Source organism: Aquila chrysaetos, chromosome 19 (genome assembly GCF_900496995.4).
Source record: "Aquila chrysaetos chrysaetos chromosome 19, bAquChr1.4, whole genome shotgun sequence".
Lineage (NCBI taxonomy): Eukaryota > Metazoa > Chordata > Aves > Accipitriformes > Accipitridae > Aquila > Aquila chrysaetos.
In genome coordinates, this window is record NC_044022.1 from 22149308 (window position 1) to 22157149 (window position 7842).

The window sequence follows — 7842 nt, forward strand, 5'->3', positions numbered from 1 at the left end:
GTAAATCAGCAGGCTCTGGACACGTATATCTGCTATGAGGTAACGACAGTGATCTTGGACTAGTTGTCAATGTTTTAGTATGGTCCAACAGATGAACAGAATTGTAGCAATTATCATAATCAAAGCATGCATGGGCAGCAAACTGTGGGACATGAAGGTAGAGAGCAGCAGCTAGAGAGAAAGACAGAAGGGAAGCAAGAAGGAAGAACGTACCGTTTGGCAAGCATAAAGGAGACTGTTGAATCTAATGGAGTGTTACATAAAAAATTGTTTTCATCGCTGTACACTACAGAATGCACCGAGAGTTTAGATGGGAAATAAATTGCAGGAGTTGCACTTTTGATCTGGGTGGTGTAACTTCAGCCAGAGGGTCTGGAATGGAGGTCACAGAAGTGAAATTGCTACTTTGCAGCTGTTGTGTTTTGGGTTTCCCCCCCAGCTCCCCACAAAAAACCCAAAAAAACCACCCAAACCCTCAAAAAACCCAAACCACCAGTACTTTTCCAGCGATTCAGATGTGCAGTTGGTCTCAGTGCATAAAACATGTCTGTATTTGTCTTCATTAGGATTGTGTGACAAAGCACAGATGGCTCAAAACATTCGGGGTCTGGCCTTCCTTGCACCGATCTTTGGTGGAGGTCTCCTCATGAATTACTGGTGTGTGTTAAGATTTCTTTTTTCTAAAGTAACCCCCCACACTGCTAGATTGAGGACTGGGTCTCTGCTGCACGCTCCTGCCTCATCCGTGTCAATACTACGTCCTTTGATACCGGCTTGACCCTGACCAGCTCAGTCAAATGACTGTCACCATACTGTGGTGTCTCCTGTTTCTTCCATGCGCTTGTCTCTAAATGTGTAATTGATATAGATATCACATCCCAGCTCCCCTTGTTTTCCTCCAAAGTTGTAAATTATATATATTCTCCCTACATATCCATCACAATCATCTCTTCATACTTCTTTTTTTCTCTGCTGATTACACTGAGCTTTTATCTTTTTTTGATATCCATATAAGTGGGTGTTCTCAGCCCCTCTAAAGCCTATTCACTTATTAACATGGACTTCAGAAATTAATTTCTATCAGCCTATACGGATAGTTAGTCACTACGGCATCTGTTAAAAACCCTAATCATTCTTGATTCCAGTAAAAGGCCAGACCACATGGAGATTTTTCCCAAAGAGCTTTATTTCATACAGTTACAAGAGAGATCTTTGAAAAGTATTACTGACTTTGTTTCTCCTCGTTCCCATCAGTGGCTCAGCAATGCACAACAGTAGGTTTTCTCCACACCAGCTGTTTGGGGACTTACAAAAGTGGGTAAGCCAGACTGCTCGCATATGTTTCGGAGTTGATTCCTTCCTATTTAACCTCCCAGCTAGAAAATTAGTAAACACAGCTTCATCCTTTAAGTTGCCAAGCACTTTGCATTTTGGATCAACAATTGCAAAGTCTTTGAGGATCGTAGCATTTGTTTCCTTGGCATCCCTGTTATATATGCAACTATTTGTAGCACTTAAATTATCAATGCATTCTCAAAAACATGTGTGTGTCTAATTTATTCCAATGACAAAAATAAGGTTTGAAGAAAAATATTTTAGAAATTTTTAGCAGGTTGTGTTCATATTGGACAAACATTGTGGTTCTTTCTGGGGAGTTTGGTTGCAACTGAAAGCTAATATCTGAATTTTTCCTTCAAGTATATTTTTAAAAGATACAGCCTTTAAAGTTAGTTGCTAAACTGATGGTTGTTATTGATGATTCATACTGTATTAATCCTGATTTATTTCAGTCGTGTTATGGTGTTATTGCAATTGAACTATAAGTAGATATATGATTTTTTACCTCACTTGCATTTGAAATTCTGTATTTTTTCTTATTTTCCAGTGTGAAATATTTAAGATCATCTCCATTATTTTTTTTTTTTTGGAAAAACTAAAAGAAGAATACCTTCTTAGTAACCTCTTGTCCACAACACTTGCCTAGGATATCAGAAATTCAGTTTGTCAAATTTATATCAGGGAATATAACAGTTTTGTAAATCTATTTCTTACTGGTGCAAAATTACTAAATTATTGGGAAACTAGAATATTACTCTCTGGCTTCCCTTTTTAATAGCAATTCCAGTGTACCCAGAGAAAATCTCTGATGAAAAAGAGATTAATCCAAAAAGGATAAAAATGCAATTGTAAAATGTTAGCTTTGATGATCAGAGTTTTCTAAAGGAAGTGTTGGTAGTAAAGAATTTCCAACCAGCTTCTACAAGTAGCTTAGCAAAGAAATACCACATGGTTGACCTGTGCCCAAAAGCACCTGTGGTTTCTAAGTCAAATGGCAGCTCAGTCCTTTGCACAAGTTAACACAAAGCACAAATGCACAAGTACCACTGCAGTTATCCCAATAATTATTCAATGATACCAGTAAAGAAGGTTTTTTTATTTTTCTGGGGGCACAGGATCAGTTTGCTGAGAGAATGTGGGAGAAGATCCTACAATTAAAAAAAAAAAAAAAAAAGTGTTAGGAATGAATATAAAGAATTGCAAAACTAGCACTGAATTATTGCTGTGTGGCAACCACCCTGAAAATTCCAAGATATCAGAGTACAAAAGCATATGTCATGTTGCAGTCTGTCTCGGTGACATGAAGACTGGAAAGCTGTTTGTACCGTTAACCAATTACCATAACCAATCTGCAATACGTTGCAGTGCTTATGAATGCTCAGTGCGTTTCCCAGCTTTCAGAAATGCAGCAGGAGAACGTCTACTTCACCAAAAGCAGCATAAAAACATTTTTCGAATCCTGTCAAGTACACTTTATGTGGGGGAAATTCGGAAGGCCACCTCAAAGCCTATATAATGCATAAGACCTATTAAACATTCTTAAAGACTTAAGTGAAATTTAAAAAGCTCGCAGGCCTTGTGAGTGAATTTTGCACTTAAAGAGCCAATTATGAACTCAGTACTGCTCCCACTGAAGTCATCGGCAGTGCTGGCATTCCTGTTACTTAACATTTCTTTTTAACTTAGTAATTCAAACAATTAACAGCCTAGTTGCCTAGGGAGAATAAATATAATTAAAATGGTGCAGCTTTTCATTATTGTTGTCTGCACAAATTAATAATCTTGAAGAATTTATCTAGCAAGGGAAAAATGGTTGACTTAGAAAATAGTTAAAGGAGACCATTATTTTTCTAATTTAAATTGCTATTATTAGGAACAAGGAGGAAAAAAACCCAGGACTTTTGACTATGATGTATTAATTCTCTAATGAGTTAAAAGGGCTAGATATGAAATTATATGAATATTTTAGACATTAATGGAAAATAGAGATAGCTTAGATAATAAGACATTGGAAATTAATCTTATGCTGGGTTGTCTATGATCTGGGAAAATATATAGGAAGCAGCTGGTAAAGCAAACGCTTTTTGGATTACATATGTGGATTGGTAGTTCTTCTCTCAAGGAAAATAACCGTACATCACTAGCTGATCTCCATCAACATGCAATGTAGCATATTTTAAGCAGTTCTTTAGTAATCAATTTTTTAAATCTCTTAAATTACAAAGAACAGCAAGGTAAAATTAACAGATCATTTAACATATTTTAATAATTTGCATGATAATAACAAATAAACCTACAAGAAAAGCACAATATCTAGAAGGGAAAAATGACATGAAAGGGCATCTGAGAAGCCATGCATCAAAGTTTTCTTAAGACAGTGAAAGATTATGAACTAGATCTCTAACTGAAAACAGAGCATTCCTTATGCTTTCGTTTTAATTAATAGCTACTGGCTACTGAAAGAGACAGGAAGTAAACTAGGCAATTCTTTGATTTGGCCTATCAAGCCCACGCATAAGAAGAACCCACATTCTTCTCATTCTTAGGATTTTCAAAGGAATATGATATACAAAAATTTAGCAGAGAAATACTGTAAGTTATTGATAGGGTATTCAAAGGGATATAACATTGCTACCTAAATGCGCTGTTTGGTAATTTGGAAGTGGCCTATGGGTAAGGCCAGAAAATGACATATAAATTACGTAATTGGCTTCACCACAGAACCAGAAAAATATGTGTCTGTTGTTGGAAGCAATATGACTATTTATTAGACTATGGTATACCTAAATTTATACTGTGGTTTGACAAATCTACTAACTAAAGGTCCAACCTGAAAAATAACTTGAGTATTTAGTTGTCATATTTGGACTATTTCTTTACATGTCAGCTATCTATTGTTGAATTGTAATATTAAATGAATTTTAATATTGCAATTAAAAATGTTTTTATTGGTAAATTATAAAACACTTCCTTAACATATCCTATAATTTTGTGTGTATTTTCCTAGCATCTGTCTCAGATGAGTGGTAGAGGTAGTGATTGGGAAAAGGAAATAACTACTATTGTTCTTCTGTGGATGAGGAACCAAGAGAAAATCCTGAAAACTCTATACGCATCCAGATGGTTCAGTGGGTGACAGACAAACACTTGGAAAAATGTGGAGCTAAATGAAATGTCCACAGACTGAATGAATGAAAGTCTGCTCAATAAACTCTAGCAGTAATAGGAACTTACGTAGTTCGATATTTAGATGAGTCCTGACCTTTACTCAAATTGGCTTACGTTCCTGTGTGCATACATCCGCAGGAGAAATGACTGATTGCTGATGCTGCACTGGTGGAAAGTTATTATTGCTTCTCTTTCTGCATACAGACCTCTCTAGACTGATCAGAAATGAGAGTTAAACTTGCTTTCTTCTTGACAGCGGTCTGGAAGCACAAGAAGTAGATACTTCCAGTTGGTTTTTAAGTGATTATTCCTGGTTTAGATGCAAGGAGAATCAGATTAATGTCTTATATTCTAAATGGAATTCATGGATTTTAGTGAGCCTGTGCAATCTTCTCTGATAGAAATTTCCTACTTGATAGTTGGAGCTATGTTTTATTTATTGTTTATCTGCCTGGCCACAAGGTATTTTCTAGTCTTGTATCTGTTGAAGAAAATCAGCATCCATCAAACAGCTAAGCCAGTTTATTAAATTTACAATCCTGACTGACTACCACTTTGGAAAATTATGCATTATCAGTGCAATTGGTACTAACTAGTAATCAGAGGGCCCTTTTAATTAGCTCTAAGTATCACTTTTCATAGCATATTACTCCTGTAACCAAGGTCATTTAAACTGTAATTTCTTGAGCAGCATAAATCAGGAGCATACATTTAAAAAAGAAAAACAAGCTGAATCTATAATCAAAAGCAGCATTCAGCGGCTGCTGTTGGCTTCTTATCCATTAATTAAGGGAGGTTTTCTGTTGAATTATAACACAAGTCAGTTTTTCTAGATGGTTCATTAAAGGCCAGATTTTATTACATATTACATGCTTTATGCTTTTCACACAAACTTATTATATTGCTCAGAGAAGGTGATCTTTTAAAGCACATTAGACTAATGTTCCTGAAACTCCATCTAATGTAACTTTTATTGAATTGCTGTAACTAAAAAGGTCACCTAATGATTTGTTCAGATAATGGATTTAGTGAAAAGAAAACAAAATGAATGGGTTATTGTAGTAACTCTGACCTTGAGATACATTTATAGTTACTGAGATTTATGAATTTAGCTACAAATGAAGAAACTAAAAAATATTTGTAATACTACTGCCAGTTTTTAACAGTGGGTGTAATGCAAAGCAAATGAAAAAGATATTTGTTCCAATGTTGTGGGGCGCATTACATACAGTAATAGCTAATACCCTGGAACAGCTCAGCATCATAATTTTTTTTTTTTTTTAAGGTCACTATAGAAACTTGCTAAAAATTCACATCTCAAAGCAGCTTCTTGTTCAGACAACTGGTCCTGACATTCATTCACTTGCTTTTGCTCTCTCCCTCTTTACTTTCTCTATAAAAGTGAGAACAGTTGTACATCTCCACCAAGCATATGAACTGAGTAGAAACATAATTATATCTGAAGATTGTAAAGTGCTCAAATGCTACAGCAATGAGGCAGGAGAATACAAAAAAAAAAAAAGTTACTTGCTCTGCTTCAGTGTGAAGTGGGCAAGTTGCTGAATTCTTTCATTCTCCATTCTTCCAAAATGTAGATAACACATCTGTCTCAGTTTTATCTTGCATATCTAGATAAAGGCTCTTGAGCAAGTGAAGCTTTGTATCATCTGTGACAGAAAAAGGAACATAGTGCATCACTGTTCTCAGAAGTGACCCCTGGAGTGTATTCATGATTACCGTGAATAATCAATGAGTAAACACATTAATATTATCAGAACATAGGCTACTGACTTTACATAAGTAAAGGAGATTGTTTTAAAGGGATCTTTTTTTTTTTTCCTAAACCTGAATGGGAAGTATGGTGGAGAGCAGAGAGAGATAAGGAGGCCTTCCCACCGGTTCTGCTAGTGACACTTCAGGAATCTCTTAAGAGTTCACCCCCGTGTGGCTTTTCTATAGGAACTTCTGCTATCAGCAGCTTTCGTTTTCTCAAGAGTGAAATTATAAAGGAGAAATTTTGAAAAACTCTGGGGAAGAAAACCCCAACAACTAGTAATAACTTTAAGTACTAAAAAGGAAAATCGTCATTTCCATAGTCCCATTCTTACAGTGTTTGTGAATCTGGGGACAGGAAAGTAACTTACAGTATTCACACTAAACTTTTGCTTGATTGGTAATACAATGTACTCGAGATGCATAAAAGGAAACAATGGATAGAAGATGATAGTGCCCAAGGTAGAATTGGAATTTAGTTGTACACATTTGCAAGTGACTGCCATAGGGCACTAAAAAAATAGCATTGAGATAAGTGGTAAATTCTCTGTGTCTCACTGTTTTTGAATAAAAAATGGGTGCCTTTCTGGTATAATGATTTAGTTAAACACAATTAATGGGGCTACATACAAGCTTACCAGGTGAAACTATGGCATTTAGATGTCATGTTTTAATGGTCTTCTTCAGCCTTAAAATTTATGAATCCTTTAGGACAGTCACTTATCATTTAAATATTCCCTTGAAAGACAAAGTATGAAAGAGCTACGTTATTATGCCTGTGCATTGATAAGGTAGGGGCCATTTTCTGAGAGCGGACAGCTAATCAGTGATGTTGAAAGCATTTCATAGTTTACTTTTTAAACATACAAAACTGGCTTTAACCTTGAAAATACTTTTTCTTTCCTCAGTTTTTGCTAATCAGGAAGTAATAACTAAAGATCCAGAGATAATGGGGAAGCTTATCAGTTACAGCAGCTAGAGAGAACCAACAGTTGAGTGTAGTTACGGAGCTGCCCAAAGACTCTTACCTCACTGCCGTGGTTTCAGCCCGGCCGGTAACAAAGCACCCGGCAGCCGCCCGCTCACTCGCCCCCCGGCCCTGGCGGGATGAGGAGAAAATAGAAAGAAACACTTGTGGGTCGAGACAAGGGCTGGGAGGGATCACTCCCCGCTTACGGTCACGGGCAAAGGACAGGCTCAACCGGGGGGAGAGACAACCTCAATTTAATCTACTACCCGCCAAATCAAACCGAGGACAACGAGAAGTAACCCCAACCTGAGAACACCCCCCCGCCTTCCCGCCTCAGCCCCACTCCCAGTTCTCTCCACCTCCCGCCTCCGAGCGGCGCGGGGGGACGGGGAATGGGGCCGGGGTCAGTTCCTCACCCCTCGTCTCTGCCGCTCCTTCCTCCTCAGGGGGAGGAGGACTCCTCGCTCGGCCCCTGCTCCGCCGTGGGGTCCTCCCACAGGAGACAGTCCTTCACGAACTGCTCCAGCGTGGGTCCCTTCCCCGGGCTGCAGTCCTTCAGGCACAGCCTGCTCCAGCGCGGGCTTTCCCACGGA

General features: G+C 37.8%; 1 long non-coding RNA gene across 1 annotated transcript; it reads right to left on the bottom strand.

Annotated features, from left to right (window-relative positions):
- Positions 1–1187: 1187 nt before the first annotated feature.
- Positions 1188–7485, bottom strand: LOC115353555. The gene is made up of 3 exons (XR_003927603.2): positions 7308–7485; positions 6034–6173; positions 1188–2486 (listed from the first exon to the last, which is right to left on the bottom strand). It is a non-coding gene; the product is annotated as an uncharacterized LOC115353555 (long non-coding RNA).
- Positions 7486–7842: the final 357 nt, after the last annotated feature.